Here is a 23,305-nt window from a genome sequence, read left to right on the forward strand (position 1 = left end):
TATATAATAATATTTAAATAATTAAAAGTATTTTATATCTAATAACTATATAATATATATAGAATACGAGAAAAGTATAAATAAGTCGATCTTTAATTACTAGGTAAATATATGAAATTCGTAAATATAGTAAGATTCGAAGTTATTTAGAATTAAGACTCTTTATTCTCTTACTTAACGACGATAAGAAAATATATTAAAATATAATAGCTAGTCGTATATTAGTCGATTATTTAAATATTTAATAAATAAAACGACTAATATAGTATTCGAAGATAAGTCGTTTTTATCTCATTTATATAGAATATAAATATCTTTTAAAATTACGAATAAAGATATACTTTAGTCTTCGACGCTAATATATTTTACGAATATAATATAATTACAATTATCTAAATCTACGAATTATAGAGATTTACTTTTATTTAAAATAATAATATAATAGACGATTTTATAATTATTTCGAAAGTTAGTCTTATTTATATTTTAAATATTCTAATATTATATACTCTTCTCTTTATAGCCTTATCGAAATTTCTTATACGCTACGCGTATACTCTTAATATTATATATATTCTTATACTCGATATTAAGAGATTTTTACTTTTATTTATAATATTTAAAATATTATTTTATAAATTATATAGTCTAATCTTTATCGAATAATTTAAGAGAATAATATAAATTTAAAGCGATTTTTAGAATATACTTAATAATATTTTAAATATAATTTAATCGAAGTAAATACTCGATATTATTTAGATAATTAATATAGTTATATAATAACTATTTTTAAGTTATAGTAAGACGTATATAAGTAAATATTCGAGTACTTCTAGAAGCTTATCCTCGAAGCTATCTTTATATTTATCGCGATTTAAGATTATAATACTCTACGGCCGCTATAGCGCTATAAAAATAACTATTCTTATACTTATTAATAGTCTTTTAGACGAGTTTCTCTTACTTAGAATAAAATATAGATATAATATAATAAAATAATAGTAGATTATAATATAGGGTATCAAATCGCGAAAAAACGCGTCTTTGAGACTAGTACGTCTTTGAGTTACGGACTACTATAAGCGGAGCGAATAGTCGAACTACGATTAACGTACTCTGCAGATACTTATAGATAGCAAGACCACGCACGGCACTCGAAGCACTCGAAATAACTATTACAATATTAGCCCCTTCGGCTATCGTATAATATATCGCCTATTATCAGAGCTAGTAATTACTAGCTACTATTAATTATCTATTTTATATATATAAATATTTATATATCTTATAAATTAATAACTAGTCTTTTAGTTATAATTATTCTTTCTAATATATTAGATATTCTACTTTTAACAATAACGCCCGGCCTAAGTCGAAAGATACTTTCTACGAAGTCGTTCTTTCTAGCTTTATATAGTATACATCTATAAATCTAAAAAGTTTCTTTTCGTACGATTTCCGCCGGGTTCGTATTATAAGTACGATTTAGTCTATTAAGTAGACTTTATTTATATTTAACTCTTTTTATTAATTTAATAATTAAATATAATAAACTTCGCGTTTAATAAGCTAAGATAGTATTTATTTAGATCGATTAGATTTTAAAGCGACTATAAGCTATTAATTTAATAGTATATATCTAAAAATTCGAGAAACTATATATAAGATAGATTATCTAGATTATTCGAGTTAAATAATATTATTAATAATAATAATATCTATTAAAAGTTTAATTCGACTAATTAAATATATATTAGAGAGGTTTTTAAGACTATTTAAGCTAAATAGTATTATTAATTATAATAATATTTATAAAAATTCTAGATTAACTAGTCTCGCTAGTAATATTAATATTTATAGCGTATTTAAATTAGATAATATCGTCGATTATAATAACGTCTTTAAAATATTTAATTTAAATCGAATTTAATACTCTTAAGTATCTAATAAAAATTATCAATTTAAGATTTATCGCGATATCTTATTATAATATTAATAATATTTATAATCTCTAAAATATAGATTCTTAAATAATTAGAATTTTAAGCGCTATAGCGATACTTAATTCTTTATTAATTCTTATTTAATTCGCTTAATAAATAAAGAGACTAATTCTTTCTATTCTATCTACTACACTATATATTCTTTATATTTTTCCTCTCTATTTAATATAACTTTACTAATTTATAAATACTTATTCTCTTTATAGATTATCTCTTCTCTTATTCGCTATAATAGAGCTATAGACGATATATTAAAGTTTAATATTTTTTATTTATTCTCTCTACTTATTAAGACGCGAAGTATTTATACTTTAAGCTTAGAGAGATCTAAGTTCTAATTATTATTTATTAAATCGATTTCTTTCTATTTAATTATTTTATATATTAATTATTTCTTAATAATCTATAAGATTTTCTTATTATCTTTAATTAGACTTAAATCTAATCTCTCGAATAATTTAATATTAATAAATCTTAATATAAGTTTTCTTAAAGCGCTTACGAAGCTCGATTTCTCGATAATATTATCTAGCGAATTCTTATATAAGTTATTTAATTTAGAGAATTCTTATACCTTTTTTATTAATCTAGAGTATATCTTTAAAATACGTTATTATAATATATAGTATATAATAAGCCTTTTCTATTATTTTATATCTCTTTAAAACTTCTTAATATACTTATATATTTCTAAAAAGTATTATAATTATACGAGTAGTGAAATAATAATAAAAAGCTTATCTTTAACTTTCTTATTATTCTATCTTTTAATATAAAAATATTTAAAATTATAATTCTTTAGATTATAATAAAAGACGATTATTATAAAAATTATAATATTACTAAATAAGAGTAATTAAAAATACTTACTTCTTTATCTAAATTTAAGAAATACTCTCTTATTATAGAAGAAAATTTTATATAATAATATAACTATTAATTAAGATAAGAAGTATTTTTTATTTTAGAGATTATTAGTTAAAAAAGTTAATCGATCTAAATTCTATAAAATATATTATATTTTATTTATTTTATAAATCTTAACGCGTAAATTAAAGATCGATTAATAAGTCGCTAACTATCGTCTTTAGATCTTTAGATAATAACGTTATATAAATCTTAAGATAAGATTAAATAATATCTCGAATTTTCTTTATTAGAGTTAAACGAAAATCGCCTATATAATTAAAAAGCTATATTCTTATTAGAAAGAGTTTAAAATATTAATAATAATAATTAGTTAAGAATATTAATATCTTTCTTATCTCGAAATTTATAGATTAATTATTAACACTTCGCATAAATTAAATATTCTTATAGAGTTATTATCTCTAATTTTTTTATATTTTAATTATTACTTAATTAAGCGCGTTAATATAATACTTTAATTAGAGACTTAGCTCTTAAAGACTTAGATATTTAAAATCTTTATTAATTATAATTATTATAAATAAAATAACTCTTATCGTTTTAAATATATTAAAATACTCTTTCTTAATATTATAATCGCGCTTTTCTTATTATATTAAATTATCCTAAAGCGCGATCTAATAATTATCTTTATTCGAGTTATCTTATAAAATATAATCTATATATCTTTCTTTATTCTAATTTATTAATAATATATAATTCGATATTATTAAAGATATTAATAAAGCTTTAAATTTCCCTATTTTGTTTAATAGGCGTATCGATAAGAAGCTTAAATAAGCTATATACTAATAACGCGGCTTTAATATAATAACGTCTAATAACTTTATTTAGCGTAATACTTTTTAATATTAAATTATCTATAGCGATTTAGTTATTATTCTACTATATTTAAAATATATACTTATTCTTATATTAAAGCCTTATATAAAGTACTCTAGCTTTATTATTATAAAGACGATTTCTCTTAATAAGTTATTTTCTATCTTAATTTAGTATATATTTATTAATCTAAATATTTAATTATATAATATATTCTTACTTCGCTTTATTAATTCTAATTCTTTATCGCTAATAAGAATTACTCTAAATTCTATAATTTATATTAATTAGTTTATATTAATATTATTTAACTCTAAAACTAATTAACTAGTAATTAATATTACTATTCTTTATTCTAGATTTAATAATTTTAATACTTAATCGAGATTCAGATAAGAGTCTTTCTACTATTTTTTATTAAGATATTAACTTAATAGAAGATATAAATTAAATAAAAATATATCGAGTTTATAATTTTCGCCTTTATCTTCGATTTTAAAAGAGAAATCTTTTTTAATATTTATAATAATATATAAAATTAAGAGAATATCGTTAATATTAAGAAGAGTTTTATTATATATAATAATTATAATTATTAATAACTTCTTTATCTTCTATAAATTAATAAAGTTATTTAAAAATTTATTATCGTCGTAGTTAGATATTATATATATACTCTTCTTAAGCTTATATATTCTACGGCGTTTAGGCGACTTAAGATTTATTTATCTATATTCTTTAACGCGTCTTTTCCTCTTATTAATCTTCTTTATTTTATTTACTTTTTATTAATATATAATTAATAATATCTTCGCGAATAAGTAGATTATAATTTATATTTTCTATCTTCTTAGCTTTCTTCTCTCTTCTAGCATTTTTAACTCTCTTTATCGCTATTCTCTTTTTCGCGTTCTATTTTAAAGTCTCTATAATCTCTATAATTTAAACGCAATAGACTTATTTAGTAAGATATAAAGTATTATAAATCTTCTATTATTATTAGAAGTTAAGATAAAATTAATATTAAATATTAAAAACGATAATAAATAAAATATAAAAGTAAATATATTTAAATAGATAAAAAAATAAAAGAATAAAAGAAAGTTATTAACTTGAAAAGAAGGGCTATTAATTAACGCGTTTTTAATTTATTTAAATTAAAACACGTCGAATCTCTATCTAAATTCGATTACTTATTTAATTTAAATATCCTATTTAAACTAAATAACGTTTTTATTAATAATTTCTATTCGAATTAGATAAATTTTCTATTAATAATTAACGCTAAGTTAACTATTATTTATTATCAAATATTACTATTCTAATTACACTTTCTTATTTACTTTTCTATTCTTAAATATTTTTCTATAAATAATATCTATTTTAATATATATAATTATAAATCTTCTAATATAAATACTTATTAATAATAATTATTTTAATATATTAATAATATATTTTATCTCTTAGATAATGTTATATATAAAGCTATAATTTACGTAATTATTAATAATAATACTATTATAAACTTTATAACTATTAAAAATAACGTATAATTCTTTTTAATAACTCGAAGCTATTTTATACGTAATAGTATATTTCTACTATAATTAATACCGCTTTTTTATAATCTCTATCGATAGAATATAGAGATTAAATATTAGCTTTAACGTCTTTTATATTATCTCTCTCTATTTAATAAAGATTATATATTTCTTTTAATTAAAGTTTATTAGAATATAATCTATAAAGAAAACTTATATTAGCGAATTTTCTAGAAGTTATTTAAATTTAATATTATTAAATAACGCGAGGCGCTAGCTATATTAAAGATGAAGATTCTATATTATATAAAATATAAAGAGATATTTAGAGAAAGTAGAGATTATAAATTATTTTAATAAGATAAATTCTTTATATTATAGAATTTCTTAAAACTAATTAAGCTTTAAAGAATATAATAATTATAGTATAAATATCTAATTATTTCTTATATATATATATATTATAACTTTAAATCCTTTCGCTAATAGCGAGAATAATTAACTCGAGCTATTATATCGCTTTACGTATTTCTCTTAATATCTTTACTATCTTTTTCTTTTTTTAAGATAAATAATCTCTTCGCGTATTAGTAATAATAAATATATATAAAAAATAAATACTTATTCGCTTAATATTCTTTAATTATAAAAAATATAAAATTCTAGTCTCGCTTATATATCGATAATATAATTATCTTAAACTTTCGAGAATAATTAATCTTAATATCTTTATTATTAATACGATATATAATTCGATCTATTATAGTATTATATACTTTATCTTCTTTTAATATATTTATAAATATATCGAAATCGATATTATTTATTATAATGCGAATTAATATCTAAATCTTAATAATATTAAAAAACGATATTAGCGTATCGATTATAGTCTTTCTTAAATATATATAGAAACTAGCTCGATTAAAGATATATAATTACGATATAAGATTAACGTTATTAATAAAAATAGATTATTTATTTAGTTATTTATATTTATAAGCTTATATATATATATAATTAATTTTTATAATTATATCTAATTTATAATTACTTAATTATTTTCTTAGAATATTAAATATAAAGACTCTTAAAAAGATATTCTTTAGTTATTTAAAGATTTTATCGAGCTTTATTTAATTATAAGAAATATTAAACGCGCTTCTAATTAGATATCTCTTTCTTATCTCTTACTTTAAAAAGAAGCGAATCTTTTTATAGCTAGACTCTTCTACTATTAAGCTATATAAGATAATTAATATCGTTTAAATTCTTAAATTAATATTAATATAGAATAATTTAGATAAAATAGATAAAGATAATATAACGCTAACTTATAAAAATTTATATTTTATATCTAAAATTAATTAAATTATAGAATTCTAAAAGAAGTAAAATAATTCTAGAGGAGAATATATTAGAAAGAATATTATAGAATTAATAAAGATCTTAATTTAGAAATAGGTTTTATAGACTAATCTTTATTTAATAAATTCTATTATATTATTTATTCTATCTATTTAAAAGATTAATTAATAATTAAATTAAATAGTTAAAGTCGAATAATATAATACGAAGTCGAATTATACTATATATTATTTAGATATTTAAAATATCTATTTAAGAATAATATATATCTTTCTTAATTCCTCTATCTACTATATATCTAAATTATCTTATCTTTTACTTCTTCACCTATATCGTTATCTTTATACCCATCGTAAATATTAATCTCCGAGTTAAGTATTTTTTATTCGATCTTTTTATTTAAAATCTTCTTATCTAGATCTTATAAGTTATTTAATATTAAATTATAATTATATATTAAAATAATATAAGAACTTTAGAATAATTAAATATACTTATAAATAGCGTATTTAAAAAGACGATATAGTATTATTATATATTTAAAAATAAATTATCTCTCTTTATATATTTCTATTTAAAATCTTATTATTAAGACTCTTTAGATTATTTAATACTAAGTAGTAATTATATATTTTTTTATTTTTTTATAATAATTATACTACTCTTTTATCTACTTAAATATTCTATTACTTCTTTTAATTAATATCTAAATTAATAAAGCGAAAGACTCTTATTAGCGTTATATCTATATCTATAAAACGCTTAATTAAGATAAAAAAGTAGAATTTATTATTATTCTTAAAAGACTATATTATTAAGCTATCGCGATTTTTAAATTAAATAATTAAAGAGTATTAGAGAGTTTTATTATCTAAATACTCTTACTTAAACTATTATAAGTTTATTAATATTATTTAAAATTAATAAAATAGAGAAGAAGATTATATTAGAGCGATAATTAGACTAATTATAAGAGAACTTATAAATATTATTAGCTTTTTAAAACGTTTATAAATATCTTTATCGAGAGTATCGATTAGCTATTTTAATACGATAAGCTTAAAAATATCTTTTATTAAATTATATAAATAGTAATTATATATATTATCTTATAAATACTATAGTTAATTCTTCTTTATATTATCTAGCTTAAAAGACTAATCGCTATTATCTAAACTCGTAATAATTTTTATTATTATAATACTTAATATCGATTAGCTTTAATTAATATATCTTAGAGAATTTAAGAATATTAGAAATAATAATTACGACGCGTAGTTTATAAACTTTATTAAAATATAATTTATATATAAATTTAGATAGATTATACTTTTAGCTCTAGATCTTATTATATTATATAAAATACTTAACTTTAACTTAATCTTAAATAATCTAATTAATATCTTAAAGAATTTTTCTCTAATTATCGCTTAATAAGTAGATAATCTTTCTTATTTTATAAGATAAAAGCTTTATAAATAAAGCGTTACTATCGATAATTCTCGATTTTACTATTTATTTAATTATTAACTTATCTAAGATTATTTATATTTCGTTAATATTTCTCTTTAACTTCTTATTCGATAGAGCGCGTAGATAAAACTTTATATTCTCTATACGCTTCTTAATATTATAATATTTCTTCTCTATTATCTTAAATAAAATAATATTTATTTTCTATTATAATTACTTAATTAATAAAACTATCGTTATTATATTAATAAAGAATATAATCTATAATATAACTAAATATTTATAAACGAATAATAGATAATACTTAAATTTCTTCGCTATTCTATTACAATATACTTACTTCTTCTTATTCGAGTTTTATATATAAGCGAGATCTTTAATAATAATTTTAGATTACTCTATCTTATAGACGATAATTAATATAAATATTAAAAAGATATTTAATTTTATATTATAATACTCGTCGATATAGATCTACTTAATAGCGAAGTTATATATAAATAAGCCCTTTATTTTAGCTTAAATATAATTCTTATAAAACTTAAGCGTTATTAAGACTAAGAACCTCTCTTATTCAAATTAAGCTTTATTATTAACTATATATTTAAATAATTTAATATTTATAGAGATTAAAGACTTCGAGCTAATACTATAATATCGAATTAATTTATATATATAAAAAACGCGAAATTATATTATATTATAGTCTTCGAGATTTATTAGCTTAATAATTTTAATAAGCTAATTCGCGAAAATTTTAACTAGAATAATTATTAAAAAGAATTTTAATTTAAATATTATTCGGACTATATAGTTAACTTTATCTTTATATAAATATATAATATTAAATATCTTAGTTAAAGGATATTAAAACTGCTAATTCTTTTAAATAGATCTCAATATAAGATATTTACCCGCGAAGAAAGACTTCTTAAAGACTTTAACAATAATAATATTTTAATATTCTTTAAGAATATTAAATTATAGAGTAAGTTATCGCTTAAATATTTAATTTAATAATAATATTAGAATCTAAAGAAATATTTATATTAGCGAGTTAAATAAAAGAATTAAATATATTTATCTTATTAAAGCTAAGCTTATCTATATTAATTACTTTATTATAGAGATTTATCTAAAAACGTCTTTATATTAAATTATATAATTAATAAATTTTTAAAATAATAGATATCGAGATTTCTTATAAATTTAAGATATATTCTAAATCTTTAAAGATATAAGTATTTTTAATATTTCTATTACTACGATTAAGTTATAGAATTTACTTTATAATTTCTTAAGTCTAATCTAATTATTATAATCTTTCTTTCTTATTAAACTTAATCTTTCTATTAGATTAATTAATATAGAGAGTAAATAATTAATAATACTCGAATATATACTCTAATATTAAGTCTTTATTATCGATCTTTATATTATTCTATATCTTTCTTTAACTTATAATCTTATTAATCTTAATATTATAAGAGTTAGTTAATTAAAAAGCGTAATCTTATTTAATTAAGAGCTTTATTAATATAATATCTTTTATTATTAAACGCCTTTTCTTTTATAATAAAAGCGTATTATTACTCTTATAAGTTTTAAGTATAATAGCGTTATCTATTAAATTATTAATAAACTTCTTTTATAAAAAATAATAATAAACTTATAGTTGAGAATTACTCTTATTTAAACTAATACTAATAAATTAAGAATCTATTTTATTTTCTTTATAAATATTAAATAAATTAAATAATAAGATTAAAGGCGGAGTAATAGTAGAATAAAAAGAAAGCGAAGTTTTAATAGATTTAGATTAAGGCGAGATATTAGTAAGTCTAAAAGAGATTAAGAACTTTAAGATTTTTTAAGAATTATTTTATACGAAGTATAGTAAAAGAAAGATATAAAAAAGAAGAATATTAAGAGTTAAAATTAGAGTTAAAATACTTTAATAAATAACTTAATCTTCTTTATAGATAGAAATTTATTTAATAATTTACTTTAGTAGTAAATAAAGTTTAAAAGAAGAATATAATATATTATTAATAATCTATTTAGATCGAAAGTTAATCTTAAAAATTAAGATAAAAGATTTATATTAGATAGAACTCGATATTAAAATTAAGAGTAACTTCGATAAAGATTTTATTAAATATTATTTATAGTGTAAAATTTATAAAGTAAATATTAAATAATAAATTATAAAAAGAAAATAATAGAATATAATATTATAAACGCTAATAATTAACGCGATAATTAATTATTTAACTTTAATTTAATAATCTATTAACTATTCGAATCGTTTATTTAACTCGAATATTTGACTATAATTTATATTATTTAGAAGCTAGATTAAAAATTATATTAATAATTAAAAATTATAATTAAAAGAATTATAGATATTTAGTAAAAGTTAAATATTAAGTCTATTATTACTATTAATTAACTTAAATATATCGCTTATCTAACTTAGATACTAAATATAATAATAATATCGAAATTAAACAAGCGATATCTAAACTATCTATATATTCGCGTTATCTATATTCTTAATATTATTATTATTATTTCTAATATTATTATATATCTAAGATCAAATTATCTCTCTTCGCATATTTCGATTTAATATCTTATTATTTAAGCTATTTAGATTATTTAATATTAAATAGTAATTATAGATCTTTTTATTTTTCTATAATAGTCGTACTACTCTACTATCTACTTAAATATTTTATTATTTCTTTTAATTAATATCTAGATTTATAGAGTAAAAGAATCTTATTAAGATTATATCTATATTTATAAGATATTTAATAAAGATTAGAAAGCGAGATTCGTTATTATTCTCGAAAGGCCGTATTATTATATTATTATAATTCTTAAGAGAAATTGCTGAGAAGCACTAAAGAGTTTCGTAGTTCGAATACTCTTATTTAAACTACTATAAGTCTATTAATATTACTTAAGATTAATTAAATAAAGAAGAAAAATATATTAAATTAATAATAAGATTAATAATAGAAGAATTTATAAAAACGATTAATTTTTCAATACGTTTATATATATCCTTCTTAAAAGTATTAATTAATTACTTTAAGGCGATAAATTTAGAAATATCTCGTATTAGCTTATTTAGATAATAATTATAAATACTATATTCTAAGTATTAAAGTTAGTTATCTTTCTTATTATCTAGCTTTATAAAGTTTAATTACTATTATCTTATCTCGTAATAATTCTTATTATTTTAATACTTAGAATTAATTAGCTTTAGTCGATATTATTTAAAGAAATCGAGAATATTTAAAATTATTATTATTATTTAAAGCTTATAAACTCTATTAAAATATAAGTTATAAATAAAGTTAAAGATATTATAATTTTAAACTACGATTTTCTTATATCGTATAAAATACTTTATTTTAATTTAATTCTAAATAATTCGATTAATATTCTATAATATCTTTCTCTAATTCTTATTTAATATATAAATAATCTTTCTTATCTTATATAGTAGAAGTTTAATAAATAAAATATCGCTATTAATAGTTTTTATCTTCGTTATTTATTTAATTATTAGCTTATCTAGAATTATTTATATTTTATTAATATTTCTCTTTAACTCCTTATTCGATAAAGTATATAAGCGAGACTTTATATTCTCTATCCGCTTCTTAATCTTATAATATACTTTTTCTATTATCTTCGATATAATAAAATATATCTCTTATTATAATTATTCTATTAAGAGAATTATCGCTATTATATCTATAAAGAATTTAATTTATAATATAATTAAATATTTATATACGAATAGTAAATAGTACTTATATTCCTTCGCTAGTCTATTATAATATACTCGCTCTTTCTTATATAGTTTTCGCGTACTTATAGAGTCGTCGATTATAATTTTAGACTACTTTATCTTATAGATATTAATTAATATAAGAGTTAAAATAATATCTAACTTCGTATTATAGAACTTATTAATATAAATCTAGTCGATAACGAAGTTATATTCGAATTTTTCTTTATCTTTAATTATAGCTTTTATATAATTCTTATATAATTTAAAGATTATTAAAATTAAGAATCTCTCTTATTTAGATTAAGCTTAATTATTAATTATATATTTAAATAATTTAATATTTATAGAGATTAAAAGCTTAGCGTTAACTCTATTATATCGAGCTAATCTATATATATAAAATACGCGAAATTATATAACGTCGTAATTATTAAGATTTATAAACTTAATAATTTTCGTAAGCTAGATTACTAAAGTCTTTATTAAAATAATAATAAGAAAGAATCTTATTTTAAATATTATTTAAATTATATAATTCGCTTTATCTTTATATAAGTAAATAATATTAAATATCTTAATCGAAGAATATTAGAACTATTAATTCTTTCGAATAAATTATAATATAAGATATTTACTTATAAAGAAAGACTTCTTAAAGACTTCGATAATAATAATATTTTAATATTCTTTAAGAATATTAAATTATAGAGTAAGTTATCGCTTAAATATTTAACTTATTAATAATATTAGAGTTTAAAGAAATATTTATATTAGCGAGTTAAATAAAAGAATTAAATATATTTATTTTATTAAAGTTAAACTTATTTATATTAATAACTTCTTTATAGATATTTACTTAAAAATATTATTATATTAAATTATAGAGTTAATAAATCTTTAAAATAATAGAGATTAATATTTCTCGCGGATCTAAGATATAATTTAAGTCTCTAAATATTTAAGTATTATTAATATTTATATTATTATAATTAAGCTATAAGACTTACTTTATAATTTATTAAATTATATTAAATTATTAAAATCTCCCTTTTTTATTAAGCTTTATCTTTCTATTATATTAATTAATATAAAGAATAAATAATTAATAATACTCGAATATATACTCTAATATCAAATTCCTATCGCCGACCTTTATATTATTTTATATCTTTCTTTAATTTATAATTTTATTAATCTTAATATTATAAAAGTTAATTAATTAAAAAGCGTAATCTTATTTAATTAAAAGCTTTATTAATATAATATCTTTTATTATTAAACGCCTCTTCTTCTATAATAAAAGCGTATTATTACTTTTATAAGTTTTAAATATAATAATATTATCTATTAAATTATTAACGAACTTCTTTTATAAAGAATAATAACGAATTTATAATTAAGGGTTATTCTCGTTTAAGCTAATACTAATAAATTAGAAGTCTATTTTATTTTCTTTATAGATATTAAGTAAATTAGATAATAAGATTAAAGGTCGAGCGATAGTAGAATAGAGAGAAAGTAAAATTTTAATAAAATTAGATTAAGATAAAGTATTATAAAGATTAAGAGAGATTAAAAACTTTAAAACTTACTTTCACTTAATAGAAGAAAAAGCTAAATACTTAAATATTCTAAAAAGTTATTAAGATTAAAAATATAAGTATATTAATAAATCTCGCGAAGTTTTAAAGATATTAGCTTCGATATCTAACGTCTTAATTAAAGCTAGAATTAATATTAATACTTATTATTAACGTAGAAAAATAAAATTAATAAATCTTTAATTACGCGCTATAAGAATATCTACTATTTAAATATATATACTTACTCTTAATACTTATACGTCTCTTATAAATTATTATTATTATTTATAATTAAATTTATATTATTTACTCTATAGATTAGATAAAATAATATTATAAAATTTTTATCGATATCGCTTTAAAATCGTTTCGATTAAAGATAAATAATAAGAGCTTTAAGACTAAGTTATTTCTAAAATTAAGAGATTATTATTAAATTATCTATTAACTTCTAAATAGAGATAAGTTTATATTTATTTAAATTATTAATAATAATAAGTTAAAGAGAGTTAATACTAAAGGGATTTTTAATTAATAATCTATTAAATTAATAGAGATTTATTAATCTCTTAATTATTAAGAGCTTCTAAATTTTCGTATATCTATCTTTCTATATTTCTATTAATTCCCTCTTAAATAATCGCTTCTCTTACTTCGTAGACGCCTCATTAATTAATAAGATTAATTTATATAAAAATTTAAGAAGAAAGTTAAGGTCTTATATAATTATATAATTAAGAATAAGTAATAACTAAATAATCTTACTTACGATAATATTAACCTTTCTCTTATACGATCTTATAGACTTTCTCTAAAAATCTTTATATCTTAATTAACGCGAGAATTTCTCTTCTACTACTTTAAATATAGACTTTAAAAATCGAAATTCTTTATAAATATTATCTTAATTCGTAAGAACGTTTAACTTAGCGACGTCGATTTTAAAATAGAAATCGATTTTAATAAGCGCTATTATTATAAATATATCGTTTAAAAAAAGTATAAATATTAATATAATAATATATATAATGCGATAATAAGAAAATATACGTTAGATTAAATAAGATATAAGATAAAAGAAATTTAAATAAGATTATAGGATTTAAGTTAGATATTCGATATTATTTTTTAGAATATATATTATATCTTTAATTAATTTTAATTAATTATAAGTAAACTTTAATTAGTATTAACTTTATTAATAACTATCTTAATAATCTTAATTAAATATTAATATATTATATCTTTGATTAACTTTAATTAATTATTAATAAAAACTTTAATAAAAGCTTCGGCTAGCGTTAAAATTAATAACGCGTATATCGATTATAAGAATATAAATTTTACTATTATATCTATTAAGAATATAAATTTATTTAATAATAATATAGATTTTCTAAGATCTATTCTCTATTAATAATTTCGAGATTAATAATCTTTAATAGAGTTTAAGCGATAATAATTACTTCGATAATTAATATTTTAAAAATTAATACTTATTTTAACTCTTCAATATAAGAGATAATAATAAAATATAGCGACTAATAGATACTATATTTATATAATTTTTATTTATTCTTTAATCGATTAATAGATAATTAAATTTCTTTTTTAATAAATATATTAATCTTCTTTCTTCTTTATATCTATAAAAATCGATTAATTAAATTATCTTCTCTTTAAATATATATAACTCTTAATAATTTATTCAACTTCGATTATTTATATTTAAAAGACTTTTATTTTAATATAAAGATATATTAGCTAGCTAAATATAATAAAATAACTATATATTATAAATAATAATAAATAGATCTAATATATTTCTTTTATAATACTTAAGATTATTTTTAAAAATACTACTATCTAAATTAAACGATTTAAATTAAAGTAAAATTAATTTCTTTTATATAAAATATATATCTCTAAATTATATACTCTATAGACGGCTTTATTATTTTAAAATAAATATATAAATATAGTTTTATATATATAAAAGCGCTTTAATTATATATATATTAAATATAAAGAAACGTTTAAAAGTAATAAAAGTATTCCTCTCCTAAATAGCTTATTATAAACTCTTCCTTTTTATAAATATCTATTAATATAAGATATTTTTTATATATAGATTTATAAATATCTTTAATATAATTATAAAGAATATAAAATTAAAATTAGACTTCGCGATAAGTAAGGCTAGAGTAATAATATATATTCGTTAAAGTATTAATACGTTATCGATTATTAAAGAACGCGTATCTTATAATTAATTAATAATAAATAAGAGAATATATATCGAGTATATCGCTTCTATAAAAAATAATATAAAAATAATAATAAATTTACTAGATATCTACGAGGTTATAGAAAGCGAAAATCGATTCTTTTATACGCGTCTTTTAATATTATAAACCGCGATATAATTAATAATATTAATAATTTAATAACTCTAATTATTATAAGAGAAGAAGATATATATTTACTCGAAGATAATATAATTATAAATTCGATATTATAATAGTAATTAGATAAGTAGAAGATAGAGAAAGAAGAGATAAATACGATATAAATAATAAACCTAAATAATAAGATAATAATATTTCTTATCTCTATAATAGATTTAAGTTATAATACTATAATTTCGTCTTTAATAATTAACTCTATAGAATTATATTTAAAAGAGCGAAGCGCTAAGAGATTAATAAAATTATAATTCGAATTAAAGTCTCTTAATTAAATAAAATTAATATCTAATTATTAAACTAAGTTAGACGTTAGATTAATATTTAATATAAATAATTTTTAAAATTTATTTAAATCTCGAGAAGATTATACGCTAACGCTATAGTTTTTTAAGTTAAAACTCTTCGATAATAATATTAATAAATTCTTTCGCGATATTTATTTATAATAATTCTAAGATAACTATAACTTTAATAGCGCGAAATTATTAAAATATAAGATATAGAATATATATAATAATAATATCGACGACGATTAGATTAATTAGTCTTTTAAAATTTATAACTTTAATTTTAAATTAGAATTAAAGATATATTACGTTATTTACTTCGATATTATAAGTATTATTAAAGTATTTCTAATATATAAATCTTTTAATATAAGCTTATATTATTAATTTATATATTAAAAAAACGCTAATAAAGCGAGAGTTTATAGCGAGATATATATTACGAATTAATAATAAAAAACGTAGAATAAGCTATTTAATAGCTCTATCGTTATTTCTATTATTTTAATATTAAATAAAATTTATCTCTTTTAAATATATAAGAATTAATATATTTAATTAATTTATATTATAATTAAAAATCTTTAATAAAACGCGTAACGCGCGTATAATAGATCGAGTATAGCGATTCTAGAAATAATATCGATTATTACGAAAAAAGAAGCTAAGATCTAAATCTATTATTACGCTTTAAATTTAATAATCGAAGATAACTTCTTATACTCTCGCGATATATTATTTATTAACGAAATATATTTAATAATTAAAGAATACTTTAAATATAGTATTAATATATAATACGCGAATAATTTAATTCGAAGATATTATCTAATATTAGCTATTATAATATTAAATTATAAAAAATAAGCGATAATTACTTTAATCTTAAGTAATAGATATTATTCTATATATATAATCTCACCTATAGAGAGAAAGCGATTATATTCTCTAATTCTATATTCTAAATAAATACTCGAGTATATAATTAAGTAATTAAGATTATAAAAGAGATATATTAAAAAGATATCGAAATACTTATAAGATATAATATTTTATAATCGTCGTTCTTTTTATCGACGACTACTTCGCTATTAATATATATCGATTATAATACTTCGATATTCTATACTTCTTAATAATTAAGAAACTTATAAACTATTTATTTAAATAATAGATTAAATATATTAAGATTATAAAGATAGAGAATAAGATAAATAAGTTTCTTAATACTCGCTTTTAAGTAATTTTTAGTTATATTAATTTAAGATATATCGAGTTTTTAAGTAAGAAGATATAGTAAATAGAAGAGAATAATTAAATCCTATAGAGGACGATAATAACTATCTTTATATTAATCTTAATTAAATTAAATTTAAATACGCTATATATAAATCGCGCTATTCTTAATCTTATTATACTAGCGAGATATTATTCTTATAATAATAATATTATTTAATATCTACTCATAGCCCTAGCCTAGATTAATTTATTAAAAAAGATTTTTTAAGTATATAAATCTCTAAATAAAACGATAGATAAAGATTACTTTAACTTTCTAAAGTTTTATAATATTAATTACTTACTCGAAATAATATAATTATTTAGCTTACTTAATAAATGTTAGGCCTGATACGTTATAGGCCTTAGCGCTGCTTGCGCTAAGGCGTCGATATCGCATATTCTATATTAGAGTTCCTTTTAGAGTTTAGTTTTAATAATATACCTCGTATACTTAGAGACTTAACGAATATAGATCTACTTTATATACCTCGAAGTTTTAATATTTTTTAGAGATTAGTTCTACTATTAAATATACTATTAAATTTTATAACGATACTATATCTTTTATAGTCTATACCCGCTAGCTAATTATTAATAAACTATATTCTTATAATTCTAATCTCTCTATTTTTTAAAGAAAAAGACTTATTATTATTACGATATTAAGTTTATCTTTAAATTATATAATAAAAAATAAAGATAATATCGAGAGTTACTATAGCGTCGATAATAAGTTTAAGAATTTCTTATTAATAAAAGATCTTATTATAGAATAACGTCTTATAATCGCTAAGGCCGAAAATTATTATCTAAAATAAGAATATAAATTAGTTATATTAGAGGTTTATAATCGCGAGCTTTATAACGCTAACTTATTATCTATAACTAGCGAGAGTTTATCTACGTTAATTACTATTATATCTCTAGCAAATATATTAATTAAAACGAAAATACTTTATTTTAAAAGAATATATTCTTATAAGAATATTAGTAAGAGAGAGTATTTACGCTAGTTTCGCGAAGTCGAAATTAAGTTTTTTATAAGTTTTAAGTATTTTATTATTAATTAATTAAGAATTATTTATTATATATAATTTTTAGAAGATAACTCTAATATTTAATAGTATAAATATTATTAAATTTATAGTCTAAGAAGTATAACTTTTAAATTCTTTAAATAATTCTTATTTAATTTAGTAGCGAATCTAATAAATCGTTATCTTCTCGTATATAAAAAGTGAGAGAAGATTAAATAACGCTTTAATTAGAAGATATTTATTTTTAAGATTTATTTAAAGAAGCTAGAGGTTTATATAACTTTATTTTCTAAGAAGTATTAGATTAATTTCTTTTTAACTAAATTTAGATTAGAGCTTAAGAATAAGATTCTAAATATTAATAATATATCGAAATAATAAAAAGAAATTCTTACTTAGACTATTATATAGAAAAAGATTTTAAAATATATACGCTTCGACGACGATTTCTATTCGAAGTCTTCGAGGGGGTCCGCTAAGGATAAGTCTTTAAAGAATTAAATTTTAAAACCTAAATTAGCTTTAAATAGCGATATTTATATAATGCGTATTTAAGATAATAATATAAAGTATAAAATTAAATTCTTTAACTCTAATTATAAAAAGAATAATTATTTTTATTATAATAAATAAGGTTATTAAATATCTAAGTATTTAAATCTTAATAAATCGCTTATAATTTATATCGATATAGTATTAATAAAAAAAGATTTAATCTTATAATCGCTTTAGAAGCGAGATAAGAATAATAATTAATAAAGATAATTTTTTCTATTCTTATAAAAAAGTAGATAAAGCTTTAAAGTAAATAGAGATAACTCGTTACTCTACTCGATATTAAAGCGTATATTAATTTAATTTTATAAAAGTTTATAATTTAATAGAATTTAAAATCTTATAACGCTATTTTATTATAATTAAAAGCGTTAAGCAATTAAAGTATATATTATTATAGCGTATATTAGCTAAATTACTAATTAATAGATAGTTAAAATTAAAATAGAAAATATAATATACTCTTCTATATTATTAATTAAAAAGACTTTAATATTATATTAAGTATATTTAAATTAAATTAATTATAAATATTATTAAACTTAATAATAAAGTAATAGCAATTTAAAGTTAACGCTAATAAATTATAGATTAAAGAATTAATTAAATTTATTTAAATTATTAAATAGAAGCTAAATATATTTATAATTATATATATTATAATAATATATAGCGAATTAGAAAATAAGCGTAATCTAGAGCTCTTTTAGAAGTTATTAGAGTTTAATAACGTTTTTTTTAATAAAAAAGTAGAAATCTTATTTACGCTTAAGTAGGGGAATTATATTATTAAGATTAAAAGCGATAAAAAGTCGCTATATAGTTCTTTATATAATTTATTTTAAACGAAGTTAGCGAAGCTATAGCGCTATTTAAAAAACTCTCTTTTAGAAAAACTAGATTTATTACTTAACTTTCTTAGTTAAAATATTAATTTTTTTTATTTCTAAAAAGAATAGAGAGCTTTATCTTTACGTTGATTATCGAGATTTAAATATAATAATTATTAAAAATCGATACTCGCTATCTCTAATTATTAAGACTTTAAATCGTTTATATAGCGTTAAAGTCTTTATAAAGCTAGATCTTAAGAATATCTATTATTAAATTTAAATTAAAAAAGATAATAAATAAAAAATAGCGTTTTATAATTGCTATAACTACTTCGAATATTTAATTATATCTTTTAAACTTATTAATATATTAATAACTTTTTAAATATATATTAATAAAGCTTTTACAAATTTAATAAATATAACGTATATAGTATATTTAGATAATATTCTAATTTATAATATTAATTTAGCGAAGTATTAGCGATATATTAAATAAGTACTTAAGCGTTTATACTAGTTTTAACTATACGCTAATTTAAAGAAATATTAATTTTATATTAAACGAGTTAAGTTTTTAGAGTTTATTATATTTATTAAAAATATCGCGATAGATTAGAAATATATCGCTATTATTAAAAAGTAGTTAAAATTAAAAAGTTATTAAAATATATAAGTCTTTTTAGACTTTATTAATTTCTATTAATAATTTATTTATAACTATTTTAGTATAGTAGCGCTATTTATTAACTTACTTAAAGAGAGTAAAAATAATAAGAAATTTAAATTATTAGAGTGAATAGATAACGCTAAGCTAATATTTTAATAGCTTCGAAGTACTTTTATAATTATACTATTTCTATATTATTATAATTTAAATTTAAAATTATATCTTAAGATTAACGCTTTTAACTTTAATATAGAGATTATACTTTTATAATTAAATAAAAATAATTATTAATAATTAATAATATTCTAATTTAAGAAAATAATTTCTATAAAGTAAAATTATAAGATTTATAATTAAGAGCTACTCGCTATTATAATATTTATAAAATAATAATATTACTATCTAAAAGATAATACGTTTTATATTAAGATTTTAATAAATTATAATAATTTTAAGAATTTTATAAAATAGAAGAAATTAAACTCTAAATAAATTCGTTAAGCGCTAAAGTTAGTTATTTATAACTTTAAGATTTTTTATCGAGTAAATAAATTAAACTCTATCGACTCGCTATCGCGATATTTTAATTATAAGAGAATTTCATTATTAAATATTAAACTTTTATTAATATTATAAAATAAGTTTATACTTTAAATTAGCGGCGAGTAATTATAAAGAAGTAAGAAAGTTATAGCGACGATAGTCTTTATATTTTATATTATTAACATCTAGATAATTATTTCTAGAAGAGAGTTTAAGACTATATAAGAAATTATTTATAACGTATTTTAAAGATTAATAAAAATATTAATTCGAGATTTATAAATTTATAATAATTAAATAAGCTCTTTTCGAATTAATATTAATAAGTTAATAATTAAGCGTCGCGTATATAGTTAAATATAAATTTTAAATTTCGAGAAATTATTAAAATATAATAGTTATCTTTATATTTCTAGAGATAAAGCTTTAAAAGAAGAGCTTATTAGTAAATATTATAATAATTTATTATTAGAATACTTTAACGCTATAAAGATATATAAACTACTTATTTATAAATATTATTAAAATAAAAACTTAAAGTAAGTTATCGACTATATTAAGATATATAATATTTATTAATAGATTAAAGCTTCGCGATATCGTTTATATAGCGAATTAAGCTCGCTTCTTATCGCTATTAAGTTATAAAAGAAAATTTCTATAAATTTTATTATTAGTTTATTAGCGAGTAAGTATAAAAATATTATTTACGATATTATTCTAATTATAATAAATTAATTTATAAAAATAATAAGATATATTTTTATATTTATTATAATCGATATCGCTTAGCTAGCGAAAGTATTTTATTTTAAAATAATATATCGCTATAATATATTAAACGATATTATTAATAATAGAGGCTTTATATTTATTAATAGCTTCTAATTCGTTATTTACTTTTATTTTAAAATTAAGCGATATCTAAATATCGCCTTTTACTTATAAATTAATAAGTAGATTAAACGATAAAATTAGATACTAGAATACTTTTTATATATATTCGCTAATAATAAGTAAAATATTTAAATAAAATAACTACTAATAATAGAGTTCGCTTATATAAATAATTAATATTTCTCTATTAAAATAATATCGTTCTTTCTAATATATAAATATTATTCTAAAATTCGTTAAGAGATTAAAAATAACTTTATTAAGAGGAAAATATTTATTATAAATAATAGAATAAAGAAGTTATAAATATTAAGAAATAAGATAATAAAGCGCTTTTATAGCGCGGTTACGACTTAATCTAAATATTATAATAAAATATATTAATTTTAAAGCTATAAGATAGATAATTTAATAATATTAGCGATTAAGAATCTAAAGTAGAAATATCTAAATAAGAAGTTATCTTATAAATTTATAGAATTATTTTAAATTATAGATAAAATAAAGGTATAGATATATTATCTACTTCTACTCTCGATATATAAAATCTATAATATCTTTTATATATCGTTATTTAAATTTTATTATTTTCGCGATTATAATAATATAGTAAAAGTCTTTATATAGATCTTTAATCTTATTAATAACGATAAGCTTTAAGAGATTAAAGAAATTATTAATAAGATTAAATATAAGAAAGATATTTAATATAAAGTTAAATAAACTAATTAAGATAAAGAGTATAATTAATAATTATTAAATAATAAATTTATTAATATTAGCGAGCTAATTTAAGCTTATAAATAGATAAATAATAAGTAAAAGTATTAAATAATAAATAATAAGTCTCTTATTATTAAAGAGTTTAATTAATTATATAAATTAATAATAAGTAAGTAAAAGCGATAAAATAAGATATAATTATTAATTAGATTAAATATATTTCTAGATAATACTTATACTACGCGTATACTTCTTTATACTTACTACTATTAAGATATAAATTAATAAAATAATTATATTATTTAATTATCTATTAAACTCTATTATAAAGAGAGTTTATTATATTAGAGTATATACTATTAATATAGATATATTTTTACTTAGAATAACTATTAAAGAACTATTTAGAAATTCTATATTAGCGCTATTATTAAAAAAAGATCGTTATTTAAATATTCTCTATTATCTTAA

This window comes from Letharia columbiana, assembly GCF_014066305.1.
Source record: "Letharia columbiana isolate WasteWater2 chromosome Unknown Sc0000034_s0, whole genome shotgun sequence".
Classification (NCBI taxonomy): Eukaryota; Fungi; Ascomycota; class Lecanoromycetes; order Lecanorales; family Parmeliaceae; genus Letharia; species Letharia columbiana.